Genomic DNA, 21,236 nt, shown 5'->3' on the forward strand with positions numbered 1-21,236 from the left:
ATGCCTCGCCAGGCATTTGGAAATCTGCCATTTTGGTGCCTGGTGGCCCCCAGAGGAGGGTTTCACCCTCATGTGTGAAAAGGGGTGCAAGGGGGCTGCAGAAGCACCGCAGCCTCCCCCAGCATAAAGAAGAACAGTCCACCCATAAGTTTCACGGGGCATCTGAAAGAATAACCCCTCAAGGGCTCAGCCAGCCTTAAACACCTTCTAGGCTGGAACTTATGTTCTACAGCTGAGGGTGTACTATGAAGTGCATCATGGAGTGAAGGACTGAGTTGGGGATGTCTGGAGAAGGGCATCCCCTGGAGGTGAAGTGGTGTAATTGCACCGAAATGCATTTATTATTGGTTATTTCTTTTTAGGTGGACTGAAAGTCACATGTGTCAAGTGAAGTACCTGTGTAAGGTGATGTTAAGCTAAATGGAGTTATGTTGCTGGACCTTCCTGCTAGGGGGTCTGGCTGTATTTATGTAATCCCATGCTTTTACCTGTGATTCCTTTTAAAGTGAAGAGGCGCACTGCAGGAGAAATGTAGTTGCCAGGAGTACTTCTTTTGAAGGGACTGTAAGTCACATGTGTAAGGAGATGTCATCATAAGCCAAGTGGGGCTGTGTTGCCAGACTGTCCTGCTAGGGTGTCTGGCTGTATATGCGCAATCCTGTGATTTCATCTGTGATGCCTTTAGGAGCTGTAATTGCAATGCATTCAAATGATCAACCAAGGTGATGAGTACTGTCATTCTAAAGTGTGCGTAAACATGGATTCTTGCTGCTGCGCTTAGGTGAAGTCCCCAGACTGCTAGCCCTTAAGATATAGAGGTGCATACGTTATGGTCAGTAGGAGATGCTCAGTCAGGGTCATGTGTCACCAAGGCAGGTTTACCCCTTTTTAATGCTTGTTGAGGTAATGGGGTGGGTCGCCACTGGGATGGTGCCAGTGCGCAGGGCCCTCGCTCCAGGTTATGTTCAACTATCTGCATTGGGAGCAAGTTGATGTGCATACATGGGAGTGGTGGTACTAGACCCCACCCCTCCTTTGCGGGAGGGGTGGAGATGTTATGCAATGTCACAAAGTAATTCCAACAGCGTATGTATATTTGTAAATTGGTGCATAGTATTGAGTAGTGTGTGTGCGTTTAATAAATGTACTCTTACTTTTATAAAGCAAAGTACAGACTGGACAATCAATTATTGAGTGTTATTTTTGTGCACCTGCAAATGGCGATTACTAGCCCACACCACCTCCCTTGAGTAAGCCTCAGACTGCTCTGCAACGCTACCCTCTGAGAGTCAGGCGCTACAATTGAGTGTTTGGTTCCCAGTGAAGGACAAATGTAGTCATGTTATTTTTGCAGGCCTCACAGATGGTGCCTCGTTTTCCAACACCACCACATGCCGCTTAGCTGCTGCAGCGGAACGCCCATCGCCTTGTAAAAAGCCCAGGTACTGAAGGAGTGCCCCCGTGTCGTGCCATCTCGCAGCCCACCCCATTCCCAAGAATGAACAATATTGCCAGAACGCCCCTTAGTATGCTTTCCTGGTCCTGGGTGCTAGGCTAGCTGCCACGAGGTCCGGTAGGTGGGGGCACCAATCTGCCAGAGTCGTTCTGGGAATGGGGTGGCGTGGACTGCCTCTGCTGGGAGGTCCCCCCTGAAAACCTGCATCTTAAAGCGAGAAAGTACATCAGCAGCATGATTAAGGACACCAGGCACGTGTTTAGCTCTAAATTGTATATTCAGCTTCATGCATCTGAGAACAATCTCCTTCAAAAGGCGGAGAATCATCTTACACTGGGCTGCTTGCTGGTTGATGCATTCGACGACGGTCATGTTGTCTGACCAGAAAACCACTGACTGATTACACAGTTGTTCTGGCCATACAGTCAATGCCACCCAGATGGGGAAGAGCTTCCAGGAAACCGATGTTACCCGTCAAGCCGATCTCCACCCACCATGCAGGCCACCGTTGTGCCACCCACTCGGTACCAAGTATGGCACCAAATCCCTCACTGCCCGTGGCGTCAGTAATAAAACCCAACTCCGCGGAGGCAGTGGGTGGACCGGGCCACACTACTCTGCCATTGAAGTCCTGCCGGAATGCCTTCCAAATTCGCATGCCCTGCCGAACCTCAGCTGACAGCCTTGTGTGGTGATGTTTCTCCCTGAGCCCAGCCATGGCCTGTGAGATGGATCGGGAGAAAGGTCTTGCCATCAGAATAACCCTGAAAGCAAAATTTAGTTGCCCTACTGTCTGCTGCAGCTGGTGGAGTGTGACCTTCTCTTTGCTCAAACATAGCTGTAAAGCAGCTCTGAACTTGGTGACTTTGTCCCTGGGCAACCTAAAGCACCTCTGAATGGAATCTAACTCGATGCCCAAGAACTCTATCGTTGATGCTGGCCCAACTGTCTTCCCCGGGGCCAAAGGAACCCCAAAAGCCTGCATGAGCGAGCAAAACTCCTGCAGCGTCCACCCACACTCCAGGAAGCCCTGTGCCCCCAAGATAAGAAAGTCATCTAGGTAATGCATGACCCGCTGATGCCCTGTCTTCTGTCTGAAAACCCATTCCAAGAATGAACTGAATCTTTCAAAATATGCGCATGACACAGAGCAGCCCATTGGCATACACATGTCCATATAAAAACTTCCCTGAAATTTAAAACCAAGCAGATGGTAATCGTCCGGATGTACTGGGAGTAACCGAAAAGCTGATTCTATGTCTGATCTCGCCATCAACGCTCCAGGGCCCAAACCCCTGTGCATCTACACCGCTTGGTTAAAAGAAGCGTATTTTACACTGCAAAACTCATCATCAATTGCATCATTCAGTTAATTTCCCTTGGGGGCTGACAGGTTGTGTATGAGTCTGAATTCTCCCTCTACCTTTTTGGGCACTACACCCAACGGGGAGCAGACAGAATTCTCAACAGGTACAGACTCAAATGGGCCCGCTACTCTACCCAGGCGCAGTTCCTTGGCAATTTTTGTGGAAACTATACCTGGATTGGCCCGTGCAGAGAGTTGGTTCTGGCACTCTGGTGATCCCACATAATTTAGAGCTAGTATCCTAAAAGCGTCCATGAAACCCTCCACCAGAGTTCTTGCAGTAAGGTGGCAGGGATACTTGTTGATCCATGGTGTCAATGCCGTTAAATCAATGGGAGACCGAGCTTTGAGCGGGGTCACCGATTCACTCCTGCTTTTTCCTACCCTTAGCTTTTGATTTTTTGAGGCATTTGGATTCGGGGTGGGATGGGTTGGCACAAATGGAACATGCATGTTTGAACCTGCACTGACCCTGCGGTCTGGCGCAAGTCCGTCTGTTAAAATAGCAGCACGTCCCCTTCCTCCCCCCAGTGCCGTTTGAATTATTGGTGTAACTTATGTTACCCTGTGACCGAAAGGAATGAAAAGGCTGAGAGGACTAAGGGGACTGGCTCTTTGTGTTACTATGTCCCTCACCCCCAAAAAGACCCAACCATGCTATTGTGTCGATTTGGTCCCATGACAGCGATGGGTCGTATGCCTTAGCCACTCTGAAATTCTTATCATATTCTAACCTCCCTCCCTGCGAATTTATCATGGGCCAGAACTATCCTGTTTTGGTAGCAAGCCATCTGCGCCTGCAAATTTGGGAAACGCTCAGCCGTTACTGCCATAAATATGGAAAAGGCTCTGATCCAGTTGAGTAAATTCTCTTCCACCGTGTATTTCAACATCTGACTAGCCCATTCCCTGGGAAGCATATAGTCCTTGTTTTTTCTTGCTTCCTCCCTTTCTCTTTCACAACTCAGCAATGAAAACATATTGATATATTCACCAGCCCAAATTCTATTCTTCAACTCCAGAGAAACATGTCTGCATAAAAATTCACGCTCAGAGCGGGACTCACCGACGTCCAACATTGGCAATGTTGGCAGCTTACCTGCTGCAGCGGTCCCAGGTGCCTCCTGCTGTTTCCCTGCTGCCGCACTGGGAACTGACAATCCCTTGTTCTCCAGTGTGCTGGTACTACCCCCTGAAATGATAGGTAATGGTGCAGCTGGCCCTTCAACAGTTTTTTCCACAGGCCCTACATTAAACTGAGACACAATTCGCTTCGACTCTGCCAAAGCATCAGTACCCAAATCCTTAGCCCCCACAGTTGGAGCGAGGATGCCTGCCTTCCCCAACCATGGCATGATTGCCGACAAATGTGACACTATGTCTTGTGGGATTCCCCCCCGGTGGTGTCTCCCCCGTAGGCTGGGCAACAGGGACCGGGACCCCTGTGCCAGTGGAAGGCACACCTGTGGGGGTGGGTTGGGGCACTGGAGTCACAGGGAGAGCTGGCAGTGGTGTTGGGTTATGCGGCACCACTGGAGGCGCAAGTATTGGCAACAGGACGGGTGGAACAGGTAGAGATGGTACTGGGACCGGTGCCATGGGAGCCTCTGGTACTGGGACCGGGGTGGGTGCCGGGCCATGAGGGACCTCACCCTGTGGCACAAGTGGCACCTGAGGAACGTGGGGATGGGTGCAGCAGGCTCTTTCCCCACCCGTTTCTTTGCTCTAACCCTTCTTGGGATTGGGGGAAAAGCTGCCTTGGGAGGCACACTGGTGCGCCTAGCCCTCTCTTCTGGCCCCTCTTGCCCCTCCACTTTCTCCCTAAGGTTAGCAAGGCCATGTCCTAGCTCGTCCACCTTTTTCATCATTTCCTCCATCAGCTTCTCCATACGAGAGCGCTGGTCTCCCCTCTTCACTTTTCCCGCCATTACTCACACACTCACTAAGGTACTCTAACCCTAAAACTGACCCCACACCCTTGGACTATGGGAGAGACGTGAGTTTAGCACACAACCTTGAGATAATATTGCAACAGGTCTGTACTTAAATTAGGAGACAGCGTAGATCCAAAGCAACAGTCACTAGCACACACTGTGATAGTAAGGGGCACAGAGCTTCAAATTGCAACGCTAAACATTTAAATGCACTGCCTATGCCACCAATTTCAGCGTCCCTTTAGTTTGTAATGAGATGCCCTCAAAGAAAGAAACCACACCGTCACAACATAGTAGTGCCAAACTAGCAGTGCTAAAAATGGACACAAATGCAGTTAAAACACCCTCAAAAGACCTGCATCAGCGATTACCGACGCGCGGTGACTAGATTACATGTGGCATTAACAATGGAGGGAGACAGGACCCTATTTTATGCCTGGCTGTCGTTAAATTCCTATTAAAATACTATTGCCCGACTCGAGGATTCCCTTGCACCGTGTCAAAAGAAAGGATTGCCTCTGGGACCTTGGAACTTCAATGTAACAACCTCCCGACTGATTTATATCACAAATTATTGCCAAAGAATGCTCTTTATTGTTAGCGCTCCCCACTTGGGTGCTGGCGCCGACCCGCACAGCCTACACTCACACTTGCTTTGATATGATATGCAGGGAAAAGGCCCGCTGCTATCTTTTCACCGCGCGCGCTACGTAACTGCCGACGCTCGGTGAGCAAAACTAATTGTGCCTCAAAATTGAATTACGGGACACACGCGCCTTAAAGCAGTCCCAAAATTCACCAATTACTTTACAATTGCTTCTCAAACTGGAGGGGTGCGCGCTACTAACGGTACCTGCGCGACCCCAACCGGGTACCTGAAACGGAGCTCCTGCTCCTCCGCTCTGACCGGCACAAAACCCCCGCAGCGACCGCGACTCTTGCTCGTGGATGGCCCTGGACGCGACACTGTCCGTGGATGGCCCTGGACACGACACTCCCGCAGCAGACGACGTCCTGCTCTCTTCCCCCGACAGCAGTGGCCAGAAACGACGTGGAAAAAATCCCTTGGTGCTTCTCCGCAAATCCCGGTTCTGCAGCGGCACCTGAAAGAAAAACACAAAACAATATTACAGCCTCCTAGCGAGGCTTGGGGGCAGGCTGGGGAGCAAGGAGCGAAGAGACAGACTCCTGTGCTCCCCAGCCCTTTATACCTCTTGGTGTGACCCGGAAGTGATTCCAATCACTTCCGGGTCACGCCGCCGGGCCGGGACCTACAGGAAGGAGGCGCACCTGTCGCATCACTAATGTGCGCGACAGGCCCGCCTCTTGTTCTGGAGGGGGCCGGCTCGACCGACATACTTTTGCCGTGGCCAATGCCGGCCCCGCCATTCTAGCCATGTTGCAAGGGTGCCTGCGCTGCAGAGACGATTGTTTTTGTGCAGGAAGGGAGACCTTCCTGCACTTAAACAAACTTGAAAAGCAATTTGCTCTTTCTATGTCTGCTGCAGAAATTCATAATGTATCCTCGTATCGCCAGTCTAAGACCAGGTATTCCATGGTCTTAGTTTCTGGCGCTGCCCCAGCCTTGTAAATATGGCGCAGCATAAAAAAATCGATGGGCGTTGCGGCGGAATGCCCACTGCAACACCAATTGCACTCCCCTGTCATGCTAAAGGAAGCGTGAAAAGGGACCTTATTTACAAGGTGGCATTAAGCCACGTTAAGTGGCTTAACACCGCTTTGTAAATAAGGAGAAGGGGACATCGCTACCAGAAGATCACTAAAAGTGACATTCTGGTGGCAATATCCTCTTGTAAATATCCCCCCTTGTCCTTTATCTAGAGTGTTATAGATCTATATAGTATGCAATGGTAATAATATGAACATTTGGATTTTACTAAAGCCTTTACAACACAAGTGATGTTTCAATTGTGTGGCCACATGAGTCCGTGGCATATTGGACAGGGTGCATAAAGTATAATATACCCCACCAGATTTGCCACAGTCCATAGGGTGAAGTCACACACATGAGTACAGTACTTCGGTGTGGGTAGTGACGAAAATGTACAGTAGATACGTCCATACCTATTGTAAATTTGATTTAGTACAAATTGTTTTCTTTTCCATATTTGATGCTGCTGAATTGGATATATAGGTGAGGCAAAGCTCTCAAGCAAACCAGGGTGAGAGTGAAACACGTATCAGCTAAGCATATTAAAAGTCACATAAATTAAATGTGTGATTGAATTACATCTACAAATTTGACTACCAACGTGAAACCCAGAAGTCAAAATTCAAATAGCAAGTTACTTGTAAAAATGTAGTCATTGCAACCTTTAGCATTCCAGGGCCAACCTCTGAGAAAAACAACAAGTACTCCTGCAACTGCTAATGACGATAGTCAGTACGTGCAATCTACCAATTACCCTTGAACACTCATCCTCAATTAAATATTTTTAGTCAGGAAATTACCACTTAGACATACAAACACCATCTGCAAGCTAAGTAGACTTACAACTACAGCCATGCACCACCGCCTACGGCCTGCCCCAATTAAACAATCACTTACAGCAACATATCAAACTTTACAGATCCACCCTGCAACCCTACCGCCCCGAGAATATGTACCAATAATGTACACTTACAATCTACCCACAACAGCTATATCCAACACTTCACTACATCCTATACCACCTATATCACAAGAAACACCCACTGTTGGACCAGGCCCTTTTTGGTGTTTTATTCCCAAACTTTTTGCCTTCTTCCTCCTATTTGTTTGAACTTCTTTTTGTTGGCTTTAGGACTCAGGGCTCTTTACCACTGCTAATCATTGCTAATGTGCTAGTGCTCTCTTCTTTAAAACATTATCTTGTTGGTTTATACCTGTTTAGCATATTTAATTTACTTTATAAGTCCCTTGCACATTTGTTTTCCATATACCCAGGGCAGGTAAGTTAAATGCTACTAGTGGGCCTGCAGCAATGCTTGTGGGTCACCCACTGAGGTAGCCTTTCAAACCTGTCTCAGGACTGCCACTGCAGGGCCTGCATTGCCAGTTTACTGCTACATTGACATGGTATTTAAAAATACTTAAACTCCCCTTTTATTACATTTATGTCACCCTAAGGTAGGCACTAGGTAGCCCTATGGGCAGAGTGCTGTGTAAGCGAAAGGTAGGAAATATGTCTTTATTGTGTGGCATGTCCTGGTAGGGACAAACAGCCTAATTTGTTTCTCACTTCTAGGTGGCCTTCTCCTCTCATAGGCTAACATTGTGAATTCCGTTATATATACTTAAAGTAGTAATCCCTGATCTGAAAGGGGTACCGTTGCCATGTTTGGTATGTTTAGAATGGTAGTGATAAGTCCTGCTTACTGGTGTAGTTGGATTTTACATTACTATTTTAGAAATGCCACTTTTAGGAAGTGAGCATTTCTCTGTGCTTATAACTCTTGTGCTTTTCAGCCTGTCTCCAATACACATCTAGGCCTGGGTGACAGCTACACTTTGAGAATATTTTCCAGACAGCCATCACATAGGAAGGGTTGGGTGTGACAGGGTTACATCTGCATTCATCTGCATGCTGGTGGTCTTCCTGGGCTGGGAGAGAGAGGAGCGTTCACACTTTTCATTTATATAGGCTGTGTCCTGCCCTAACAGAAAGGGCTGATTTACCCCCCACTGATGTCTGCAGCCGGGGTTGGAAGGGAGAGTTGGGCACTTCTAAGGTTTCAAAGACAATTTTGAGTATAAGTACAGGGGCTCTGACCCCATGATTTTATAAACTGTGTGGGGCTTGTAACTAGCCGCTGCTGGCTCTACATCAGCATGTTGCCAAAAGGACTGCTGTGCTGTTTAACCCCTCCCGTGCTCATGACGGAACCACTCCGTCATGAGCCACGGTCGCTGTGTGCTCATGACGGAGTTGTTCCGTCATGCTGCGGCCGTTGGCGGCCGCGCCGCCCACGCGGCGCTAATTCCCCGCCTGTGCGGGCGATTAGCGCAGTGGGCGGAGTCATGACGGAACCACTCCGTCATGAGCACAGCTCAACCGTGGCTCATGACGGAGTGGTTCCGTCATGAGCACCGCGCCACCGCGCTGAGCCCAAACCCCCCCCAGCGCTGCGGCGGAATTCCCGCCGCAGCGAAAGGGTTAAAGGAGTCAACTGGACTGCTTTCCTGCTTGTTGCCCTGCTGCTTGCTGCTTGCTGCTACCTAACTCTGCTCTTGTGCCCTCAAGTGATCTCCAAGGGCTCATTGGCTTCCCTGCTGTTCTTCTTGAGGTCTCAGGAACACAAAAGACCTCACCACGCCAAGGTTTATATCTCTGCTTTTAAATATAGTGCTCCCTGTGCTGTGAGAGCACTTTTGCCAACTGCCTGGGACCGAGGAACTGCATGAAAACCTTCTACCCTCCCACCTTGTCATCATTTAGTCAAGGTAGTCGTGATGAGTTTCATGAAGGTTTATTGAGGAAGGTTACAGGATACATGGATGAGAAGTACAGAATCACAGAAAATCCCACCAGGAGCAGCCAGCATGCTGCTCAGCCCACTCAACTGTGACTGCTCTAACAGATTCCCAACATTCTGAACAGCATCATCACAGCAACATTCCACTGGTGGTAAAATAGCATTACATTTACAAAAGCAGGATACAACATATCCCCCTTTCTTATACAGAAAAACAAAATAGATAGAAAACGAAAGAGGAGAACCTGAGATAGAGAAAGCCAAATAATTATACAAAAGCAACGAGAAGAATGAAGCGAAGAGACAACAAGAGAGAATATGAAAAATGCAAAGAAGAGAGAACAAGAGAGATGGAGAAACAGACAGGAATAACCCATGCTCCCTTCCACAAAGAAAAAGCAATAACGCTAAGACACCAATGACAAACTCCCAAGCACACCAGCTGGCCAGGCAAGCAAGAGAGGATGCAAGAAATAGAATAGAAACAACACTGAGGTGAACCCAGACATGGACAAGATGAGGCAAAAAAAAGAGGAATATAAAACAGACCGAAAACTGAGAATAAGGTAAAATACCAGAAACTGAAGATGACAAAAGGAAAATAAATAAAAAAAGAAAAGCTGAAAACATAAGAGTCAGAGGACAAATGAGAAAAAATACAACAAAGTGAAATAATCAGAACATAACATTACGTTGCAAAATTTAACAATTTAATGATGAGAAAACATGACAACATGACGTCGGGAAACCAATAGAAAAAGGAGTGAGACTAAGGTAACACACCCATTGCAAAAGTAAAGATGTGCCCAATGCATGTGACCATGGGACGAGAACCATGCAACGATAAACCATGTTCAGGCAACGTAATCTGGAGTTGACACTGAGAGCAGTTTGAGGACTTTGCGAAGAAGATGCAAACACCCACAAATAAGCATTGCTAGCAGCCGTAATAGTAACACACATGCAATCAAAATGAACTATATAGCCAGCTATGATGAGCCCCTGTGAAAAATCTGATAACAGTGAGAAACTGTCAAGAAAAGAGCCAATGAGCATGTACATACAAAAACGTATGTTTAACCACAATCATATAAGAAAGCAATGAAACATGCACCATAAACTTAGTATAACTAAATTGTCAAAAGTGTGCCTGTCACAAGGATAATGACAGACTGGAGTAACTGGATCCAAAGAGAACTAATTTAGGATGAAGCGGATCCAGGAGATTTGCATGAACGCCACTTCTAAAATGGCGGCACGCAGCGTACGCTGCACCTAGTGGCTCTCGGCACATTAGTGCTGGACACAAGTAAGTGAGCAGCGTTGGAGCAACCAAGCTTCTAAGGACGTCAGAAAGGCCACCGAGCTCCTCCAGGAGACGATCAAGGCAGGTGAGAGCGCTCGCGCACAGTTTGTTTTAAATGACAACTTTACAGTTGAACTGCCTATGGCAGTGCAAGGAAAAGGTACCGAAGGAAGATTGAAAATGTTAAAATTAAACACACAGTACCTTAGAATTCATGCCGAAAGCTGGCACAAAGACACCAATCCTCGTGGCAATTTAGCAACAATACTTGCGGCTATATGTCCAGTAATGCCACAGTCAGGGTTTCTAAAAGAGGACTGACTTGCCATAACGTAGAAGTAGCTGCTTAATCCTCAAAGGAAGAACACAGAAGCTGCTGTCACCCACATTCACTGGCAGCACAGGTGGTACACACACATCAAAACGGGAACACAGCAGGATGAGCCAAACCTGTTGCACAACTGGGAACCTCTTGATAGTGGTGAGACTGTCCGAAGGCACCAGACTTCCTAGACAGCAGGATGACAGCAGGCTCCTTAATGTGAAATTGGCACGCTTGAGTTGTGGGCATCCGATGGCAAGGTCACTGGTGGGGTTCGGAGTGCCAATTAACACAAAATACGCAAGTTAGTTACACAGAAATTCTTTCACCTTGACTGAGGCTTGCCAGGATCATCAGGTCCTTCAAAATCAGGGGATACTTCATGTTTGAAAATGAAGATCTTGACAGGAACACAAGCAGGTTCTTTGCGCCAAATCATCGCCATAAATTTGTGGTGATTTAGTTCAGGTAGGCGTGATGAGTTTCATGAAGGTTTATTGAGGAAGGTTACAGGATCCATGGATGAGAAGTACAGAATCACAGAAAACCCCACTAGGAGCAGCTAGCATGCTGCTCAGCCCACTCAACTGTGACTGCTCTAACAGATTCCCAACATTGCAAACAGCATCATCACAGCAACATTCCACTGGTGGTAAAATAGCATTACATTTACAAAACCAGTATACAACAATTCCCCACAGCGGGAGCTTGCTATACTTCATCCCCAAGCGGCCCCAAAGGAACTCACTGCGCTCCTCACTGCAGTAACCCGCTTGCCATAAACTTCACTACCGGAACGGTGCAGTCCCAAAGTTCCAAAGTGTCCTTACCTCCATTGCTGACAGTGGGGGGTGGGGGTGTATTCTGGTCTCATTACAACCATGGGAACATTCAAATGCAGATACCAGTCACTGTGCCTGTTCTGCAAAAATTACCATATCCCTTATAGCAGGCGCGCAGGTGCCCCTGTGGCCTATGTTCATACCAGCAAGTCATTTTTCTCGCCAGGGCTCCTAAGGGTTACCGTAACCCCGCTAATAGGGGCTCAGAGGTTCATTTGCTTACATGGGCCTAATGGCGCTGATGTGTTTATAGTGATAGTTTGTCATTTCTGTACCACTGGTAATACTTGGTGATTATGTGTTATATCTCTAACCGAACTGTTGGATTTCATGCCCAGATGTACTAATATATGTCATTTTGATTCTTGCCCTGTCAGGATACTGAGCATCATCTCAGGATTTGCATAGTATTCACAATATTTATGGTTTATGTAATTTTGGTCTATGTTTTATGTACAATATACACTATTTATTTGTTATATAATCCTGTGTGGAGTCTGTTTTTTGATGTGTTCATTGTGTTACTGGTGTGAGTGTGTGGTGCAAAGGCGTTACATATTGCCTCTGATGATAAGCCTGCCTGCTCTCCGCCAAGCTACCAAATGGTGAGCACAGGTTATCTTTGGTGTGTAAATTACTTGCCCTGACTAGAGGGGTGTATTCTGCCTGGCTTAAGTGCATATCCTAGCCAATCAGAAGCCTCATTTCTAACATCCACCAAAGTTCTTCTGATCAGCCTTGAACCATACAACTGATAATGCACTTACTGCACCTTAAAACACCACCTCATGTCTACACCCACATCTACTGGCGGCACCCACACTACCTCATACACATGTGCCATCATCTACACCCAATACCACCGCCATCACTCCACACCAATTCTACACATCTACACTACCACTTAACATTTAGGCCAACCTACGCATAAATCACCTATGTTGTACAATGCTGTTGTGGAGTTCAACAGGGCCCACACAAAAATGCCTCCATTTTGTAAGACACGTTTAAACTTGACATCTTTGTAGATGGTAACGTTTTCCATGCTTTGCACGTAAATGATAATGTACTTGAAAATGTTCTGCTTGCAGCACATTTCTGTGTAAGCATTGTATCATGACACTTGTACACTCTGTCTAAAGCTAAAGAAGACTGAGCACGCTGCCCTTGCATTTTGTTGTTCGGTTGGAGACAGCTATGAATCGGAAAGACAAACATTCACATCAGCATTGCACCTCTGACACAGTGTGACTGGAACTGTGCTTTGATTATATAAAATGCCCCTGAGCTAGGTTACTCAGAGGTGCACTTCTATGGAATATTTTGGAACGTTCATCTGTTACTGAGATGCAGTCCTGCTGACTCCAATCTCGATCCTGTAAATGACAGCAGCCTGTTCTACACCAGACTGGCTTATTGATACATCTTAAACAGGTATAGGGTGCTGGGTTGTCCCAAGCGATCTGACAGACAGTACTCTCACTATGTTCTTTATCGTATAGGTAGTATTAGGTAGGAGTATTAGTTTTACAATGTTTTGTTTCCTCCTGCCAATTTAGAGCTCATGTTTTCTCCAAAAGAATACAATTGCTTTAATACATTTCGAAATGCCAATTCATGTATTTCTTGTGTCTCCTTTTGGGTATTTCTAAGGAATAACAAAAGTGTAGATCTGTTTCAACGATTTCCTTGGGAGAATTAGAGTGGTCATGTTTTGAGGTTGCAAGACACCATCCAGTACCCTGTAAAGTGAGGTGTCCAGATGGCGCACGGTGTGCTAGCTAGGAATTGGGTCAATATTCTCTGATGATATGAGTGGACTCAGTCCCCATATTCTGATGCTTATGTTGTCCAGATACCGAGTTCTACTTAATTAGCAGGAACTGTACGGCAGTGCTTGATGTACCCTTCACCATCAGCTACATTTAAAAGCCCTATCCTACACTCAAACCCTTGAGCTATACAACCATTTACAACCTTTCTCAAATCACAGACCAGTCAGGCTTAATTTAGAGGCAATATGCAAAAGATTTATGCATCAGTTCAAACAGTAATGAAATGAAAACACAACGCAAAAAGGGTCCCACACCCATCATAAAATTACAGGAGAGTTTCATAAATAAAACAAGACCAAACCAACACAAATCAAAACAATAGAACCGGAGATTTTCAGTTTTAAAGATTTAGGTGAAAATAGTGCCAAAAAGCTCAAAACGGCTATCTGGTCATGAGACTAAGAGAAGGTCACAAGTTCAGGCTGATAACGTTGAAGCGCGGGATGGATACAGGGACCAGGTTAGTCCCACTGAAAATGTACCTTCTCAGTCCGGCACAAAGAGTCCCATCCATGGTGGAGGGGTCAGAAGAGCAGGGAAGCGTCATGAACGGTCATCAATGCAGTGCAAATAGCTTGCCCGGTGTTGTTAAGGTGTAAAGATCCTGTAGTCATCATGAATGGTTGGGCCAGAGCTTCGTGGTGGCGCTCCCCATGAGCAGTCGATGCTGTAGCATGAAGGGTTGGGTTGACGGAACTTCCTGTTGGCAGGCAGTGCTAGCGACAAGTTTTTGGAGCCAATGGGTCTGTTTGCAGTTGTGAAGAGCTCAAACACTTCAATTTAGCTCCACTCAAGCCACGACAATGGTCCAGGACCTGAGAGGCACCACTTGGTGGTCAGGAGCTGCTCTAGCTGTATCTGGGTACTGGATTAGGTGGTTGGGAGCCTGTTATATCTATGTGGCTCTGAGCAGAAGGCCTGCAGACTAGCTCTTGGGGTAATTCTGGGGGTCCTGGTTTCAGGTGCAGGTCCAAATCCTTCTGACTCAGGCAGGTAGGCCAGCAAGGCAGCAGTGCTGCAGGGCAGCAATCCAGCAAGGCAGAAGTCCAACAAGGCAGTAGTCCAGCAGAGCGGCAGTCCTTTCCACTGCACAGCAGGACTTCTTCCTGGCACAGTGTCCACAGATCCAGAAGTGTACTGAAGAGTTAGCATCTGAGGTTCAAAATTGATACCTGGTACCTCCTTTAAAGTAAGAGAATCTTCGAGAGGTTCCCCTTTGGGGTGTCCAAGTTTCCTGCTTCCCCTCCCTGGCTCCAGACTAACTACAAGGGGTGTGCATCCTTTGTGTGGTGGCAAGACACAACCTATTCAAGTGTAAGTTGGACCATGCCCAGTTCCTCCCTCCCATAAGGCCAGTGATGGACCATCCAGGCACACCTAATCCCTCAATTGTGTGTGGCTGTCTAGGAGCCCAACTGTCAGCTACACGTTGCGGTGGCGCTGGAATCTCCTGAGGCCGGGAGAAGCGCTGGCTTTCGCTTTGCATTGCGGTATTATTTTCTCTTGCTTATATATTTTAACCGCTTTACTGCTATTGCTTTTAGAACTTTTAAAAACTTATTTATTTGATTGTCTTGCTGCTATTTGGGACATAGTGCTTGCTCTGAATGTGGTAATACCCCCTTACCTGGATCTCAGCACTTCCTGACTTTTGCACAGTACCTGCCGAGTTGGTGACGATCGGCAGGGGCCGCCATCTTGGGTGGGGAGGTGATACGCGCTCTAGCGCTTCAGGGCTCATTACTACTTAATCATGCATGGCGCGTGCGCGCAGCGCTGGAATCTCCTGAGGCTTAAGCCGGGAGAAGTGCTGGCTTTCACTTTGCATTGCGGTATTATTTTCTCTTGCTTATATATTTTAACCGCTTTACTGCTATTGCTTTTAGAACTTTTAAAAACGTATTTATTTGATTGTCTTGCTACTATTTGGGACATAGTGCTTGCTCTGAATGTGGTAATGCCCCCTTACCTGGTTCTCAGCACTTCCTGACTTTTGCACAGTACCTGCCGAGTTGGTGACGATCGGCAGGGGCCGCCATCTTGGGTGGGGAGGTGATACGCGCCCTAGCGCTTCAGGGCTCATTACTATGATCATGCATGGCGCGTGCGCGCAGCGCTGGAATCTCCTGAGGCTTGAGCCGGGAGAAGCGCTGGCTTTCGCTTTGCATTGTGGTATTATTTTCTCTTGCTTATAGTTTTTAACCGCTTTACTGCTATTGCTTTTAGAACTTTTAAAAACGTATTTATTTGATTGTCTTGCTGCTATTTGGGACATAGTGCTTGCTCTGAATGTGGTAATACCCCCTTACCTGGTTCTCAGCACTTCCTGACTTTTGCACAGTACCTGCCGAGTTGGTGACGATCGGCAGGGGCCGCCATCTTGGGTGGGGAGGTGATACGCGCTCTAGCGCTTCAGGGCTCATTACTACTTAATCACGCATGGCGTGTGCGCGCACGCCCGTCTGCGCCCGCCCGCGCACCGGCCGCGCCATGCGCCAAAATTCCTGGCCAATTTTCCCTTGGTGATGCAACTACCCTCAGCTACTCTAGTAGACAACTACGAATTCTTAACAAGGCTACCAGGCAACCGGACTGTGTTGGTTTTTCACCTGGTTCCGGTTTGGGGCTCACACCTCGGTGGTGCCCGGCTTGTTTCACAACTCTGCCAGAGCTGGGCTCAGGCAAAACGCTTGAAGAAGCCCGAGATTTGGGCTCCAATCTATCTAATGGCAAGACTACGGCTATATTTCAGTGTCTATTAGTCAATGCCCGCTCTTTGGTCAAACACAGTGTTGAGTGTGCAACACTAATTGAGGAAAATAATATAAAAATAGCTTTTATCACGGAAACGTGGCTGGACGAGGCGTCGGGACCTGATTTAGTGAAGGCCACGCCTCCTGGTTTTTCCTGCTACACTGTAAATAGACCCTCTAAGAAAGGGGGAGGACTGGCTGTGCTCTATGATAGTTCCATCAAAGCCACTTTTGATACAACCGTTTATTCCTGCTTTGAAGCCCTGTCCTTTGCCTTCACCCTCCATCATGTCCACATTTTTAGGGGTGTTTTAATCTACAGACCTCCGGGTCTTAGGAGCCCTTTTTTAACAGAGGTGGGAGCTTTGCTTGAGGACGGTTTGTCCAGGGAGTCATTTACCTTTCTAGGTGATTTTAATTTTCATCTAGAAATGGTTGGGGACAGAGACACTGGCAAACTGCTTGACCTTATGGGTAGTCTGGAGTTTAAACAACTGGTGCAGGCTCCTACTCATCAGGCTGGGCACACGCTGGATGGGATTTTTTCTAACTCCACACAGCTCTCGGTCACTGATATCTTTCCCCTGACCTGGTCCGATCATTACGCAGTCAGGTTCGAGGTGAGGGGTGAAAAAGATCAGTCTAGAACCTCCACGGGGCGGGAGCCTAAGGAAACTAGATCCTGGAATAAGGTTGTAGGAAATGATCTTAGCGATCTTTTACTCTCTACACAGAAACCCCTCCCTCTAGATGTGGAAGAAGCCGCCTCGGTATATACATCTTGGCTGGAGGAGGTCTGCCTTACTCTTGCTCCTAAAAAAATCATTGTCCCTAAAAGGTTAAAACCTACAGCCCCATGGTATTCACCAGATTTGAAGTCAAAAATTTAATTTGTAAACAGTTGGAACGGGCTTTGAGGAAGGGTTATCTTCCATCTGCTAAAGACACTTATAAACAAAGTATTCAGTGCTATAAACATTTACTGTTGGAAACTAAGAAAGAGTTTTTTGCACACCAGATTAAACTTGCGAGTAATTCCACTGAGGAACTTTACAATATAGTAACTAGACTGGCGCACCCATCGTCCGTGATTCTAATGCCGACGAGAGGTTTCTGTGAGGAAATTGCCATTTTCTTCCAGAATAAAGTGGCTAAAATTTTTGAGACCTTAAAAAACCCGGTTAATACTAACTCAGGCTCGACGGCCTGTCCGGAGCTAAAATTCACCTTGGATATTTTTCCTCCTATAGTATACTCTGAGACCCTCAACTCTCTGGTTACTGCTAAATCTGGGTCACCTTATGACCCTTGCCCTGTGGCAAAATTGGCACCTGAACCCATAGCCTTGATACTGACGAGCCTTTACAATGCTATGTTTACTCTTGGCCAGTTTCCCAAACGTTGGAAGACAGCTTCGGTACTTCCTTTGCTGAAGAAACCCAACTTGGATATGAATGATCCGAACAACTTTCGTCCCATCTCGCGTCTTCCCCTACCGGCGAAATTGGTGGAAAAACATTTGAATAGTAAACTGAGTGCCTTTCTGCGCGATACTAATGCCCTGGATCCCACCCAGTTTGGTTTTAGAGAGGGGCATAGTACCGAGACTGCTCTTCTTAAATCAACGGATGAAATTAGGAGAGGTTTGGATCAAGGTGGCAAGGCCGTACTGATCCTGCTTGACCTTTCCGCGGCCTTCGACACGGTCCATCATGGAGTCCTGATGGACCGGTTGTCGGCCTGCGGAATACGGAAGAAAGCCTGGTCTCTCTTAGAGTCCTTTCTCTCCGATAGACGACAGTCAGTGGCTTTGGGTGACAACGCCTCGAACCCCTTCTAACTTCCTAGTGGGGTTCCACAAGGTTCTTCCCTTAGTCCTACCCTTTTTAACATTTATGTATCCCCTCTGGCCCCTTTGATTGAATCGTTCGGCTTCTGTCTTACATCTTATGCTGACGACACACAAATCGTAATCTCCATGCTACCAGGCCAGGAGAGGGCATCAGGGGAAAGACTACATGAATGTATGAGGGCGGTAGGAGAGTGGATGTCACAAAATTGTTTAAAGCTCAATGCAAGCAAGACGGAAGTGATGCTTTTTGGCAATAATGCCAATATTTGGACCCCTAGTTGGTGGCCTGAAACTATGGGTACTCTTCCAGTCCCCTCGAGAAAAGTAAAAAATCTGGGTGTAGTTTTGGATGAATGCCTCTCCATGCAAGCCCAGGTGAATGCGGTAGTTTCCTCTTCCTCTTACACTCTTAGGAGCCTGAGGAAAGTGCTCCCGCTTTTACCTACAGAATGTAAATTTACCGTGGTCACAGCGTTGAGTTTGTCTCGCCTTGACTACTACAATAGTCTTTATTTGAATATGCAGGAAGGTAACCATCATAAACTCCAGATGCTCCAGAACTCAGAAGCTAGGCTGCTTACGGGAACATCAAGGTCTACCCCTATTTCAGACGCCATAAGGAAATTTCACTGGCTACCTGTAAAAAAGCGCATCCTATTCAAAGCTCTTTGTTTAGTTTTCCGCGCTTTGCAGGATACAGGCTCTCTACATCTGAGACAACAATTTCGCTGATATGTTCCAGCGAGATCATTGCGCTCCTTGGGAGCAAAGCTTATCATCCTTCCCATCATAAGGAAAGCCAGATGGGGTGGGAGAAGCTTTGTGGCAGGAGCGGCCAGGGCCTGGAATCAGCTTCCGTTTGAGTTGAGGAATTCAAAGGATCTTCTTTCGTTTAGGAAAGCGCTCAAAACTTGGTTGTTTTGATTCTTTCGTTGCAAGTGTTGGGAGAACTACAGAAAGCGCCGGGACACCCTAGGGTAGCTGTGCGCTATATAAGTTCTAATAACATAACATAACATAACATAACACGTAGTTACGTGACCCAGGGACATGCTGCAGGCACTCACTGACTAGGGCAGGAAAATGTCAACTTTCTAAAAGTGGCATTTTCAATATTGTAATAACCAATCCCACTTCTCCATGAGAGAGGATTTTTCTTACAATTCCAAAGACACCAAACATATACTGGGTACCTGCTACCATTTGGAAATTAGAACTTAATAAATGTAATACGGTAATTCCAATGACATTCTATGGGAGAGGCAGGCCTTGCGGTAGTTAAAATTGGAGAGTTTTTCACTACCTGGACAAGTAGAGCATGTCCAATTTTTTAAATACACTGCACCCTCCCATCTGGGCTGTTCAGGGCTTACCTATGGGGTGACGTATATGCATTAAAAAGGAAAGTTTGGGCCTGGCAAAAGGTTTACTTTTCCAGGTCAAATTGGCAGCTTAAAACTGTAAACACAGGCTGCAATGGAAGGCCTGAGACATGTTTAAAGGGTTGAAATGCTTTCAATTCCAACTTCTGAAGTACTTGAAATTAGCTATCTGCAAATGCTGGTAATTCAAAGTTTCAAAATATAATGTCATCTCTATGAGCTTTTTCTTTATTTTGACCGCTGATTGAGGTTTTTTGATATAGTGTCTAATTGTCGACATGTGAACGATGCAGAGCTCTCGGGAACTCTGTAAGTATGCAGAACTGAGGTGATTCTTCAAATACTGTCTCAATGAAGAACTATATTTTATGAGAAGCAGCTGGCATGGTTTTGATTACCTGCGTCACGGAGTAAGGCTTGAGCTCAGTAGTGACTTCTCAACCCTTGGTCCAGAGTTGGGTCCTCTGGCTCCCCACAACATAGCTGTCTAGTTCCTGGGCCGATGGCTGGTGGAAACTGCAGAACAACGTCCCCGAACTCCACTGGTGTGGCAGGACGTCGCTTGCAACAACATCTGAGCCAGGAAGTGACTTAAATTACCAACAGTACACATGACGGTGGAAGCTTAAGGCAACCCAGGACCAGTTTCACACTAGTTATAGGCTCATCATCTGGGTACGGCTTGGTTTCCCGGACACAGTGTTCACTGGACCCACGTCTGGGCATACCCATCCCACTTAGGGTGACACAATAAGTATACAAAACAGTGATGGATGAAATGCTTGAATTAATCTCAGCAACTGGTAATAACTTGTTATTTTGCACACCATTTCACTTCAGTTTGGACCCAGCTATATGCAAATCAGTCTTGACCCTGCTCCAATAGGAACAGTCCAGCCCAAACTGTCAGGCCAGGTCCTCCCTGAACCGGAATACAACTAACCCAGGACCGGTTTCGTCCTAGTTATGGGCTCATCAGCCAGGTCCAGCTATTATGCCTAGCATGCTTTGCACCCTTCATTTCACTTCCTCAAGCAGCCACTTATGTTCAATATCACTACCATCCACAACATACCCTATACCACCACCTTCTTCCCTTCCATTTCAAACTATGTCACACACAAGTATATCACCTACACTCAACACCACCCTTTATTCCTTGGCAATATCACACCCCAATCCTAGACCCCATATCTTTGTTACAGCTAAGGAGGAACAAAGCAGGAGTCCAATGAGCCCGCCCATAACGGTAGCGAATGCTGTCCTAAATAAGCGGCGATTTCAAGATCTTAATGTGATGTACCTTAACACGCGCTCCATGGTTAAGCACCAACTTGAAATCTTCCACATGCTAACTACTGATTCCCCTGATTTGCTATTTTTAACTGAAACTTGGCTCTCAGAGGAATCTTCTCCTGAGATCCTTGCAGCCCGCCCGGAAGATTATCTGATTTATCATGCCGACAGATTGCCTGGAAAAAGAGGAGGGGGAGTGGCGGTGATTGTGAAGAAAGCTTTGCGTGTCTCCACTCTGCCTTACCTCAATCTACCATCTGTCGAATCATTGGTAATTAAAGTGGATTTACTTAATAGTACCCTCATAAGTGTGATACTGTATAGACCCCCTACGCATATGCCTAATTTCCCTAAAGCCCAAGCTAACCATATTGCGTCCTTGTCTACGGACTATGGGAAAGTTTTGGTTGCTGGTG

Source organism: Triturus cristatus, chromosome 1_2, assembly GCF_964204655.1.
Source record: "Triturus cristatus chromosome 1_2, aTriCri1.1, whole genome shotgun sequence".
Classification (NCBI taxonomy): Eukaryota; Metazoa; Chordata; class Amphibia; order Caudata; family Salamandridae; genus Triturus; species Triturus cristatus.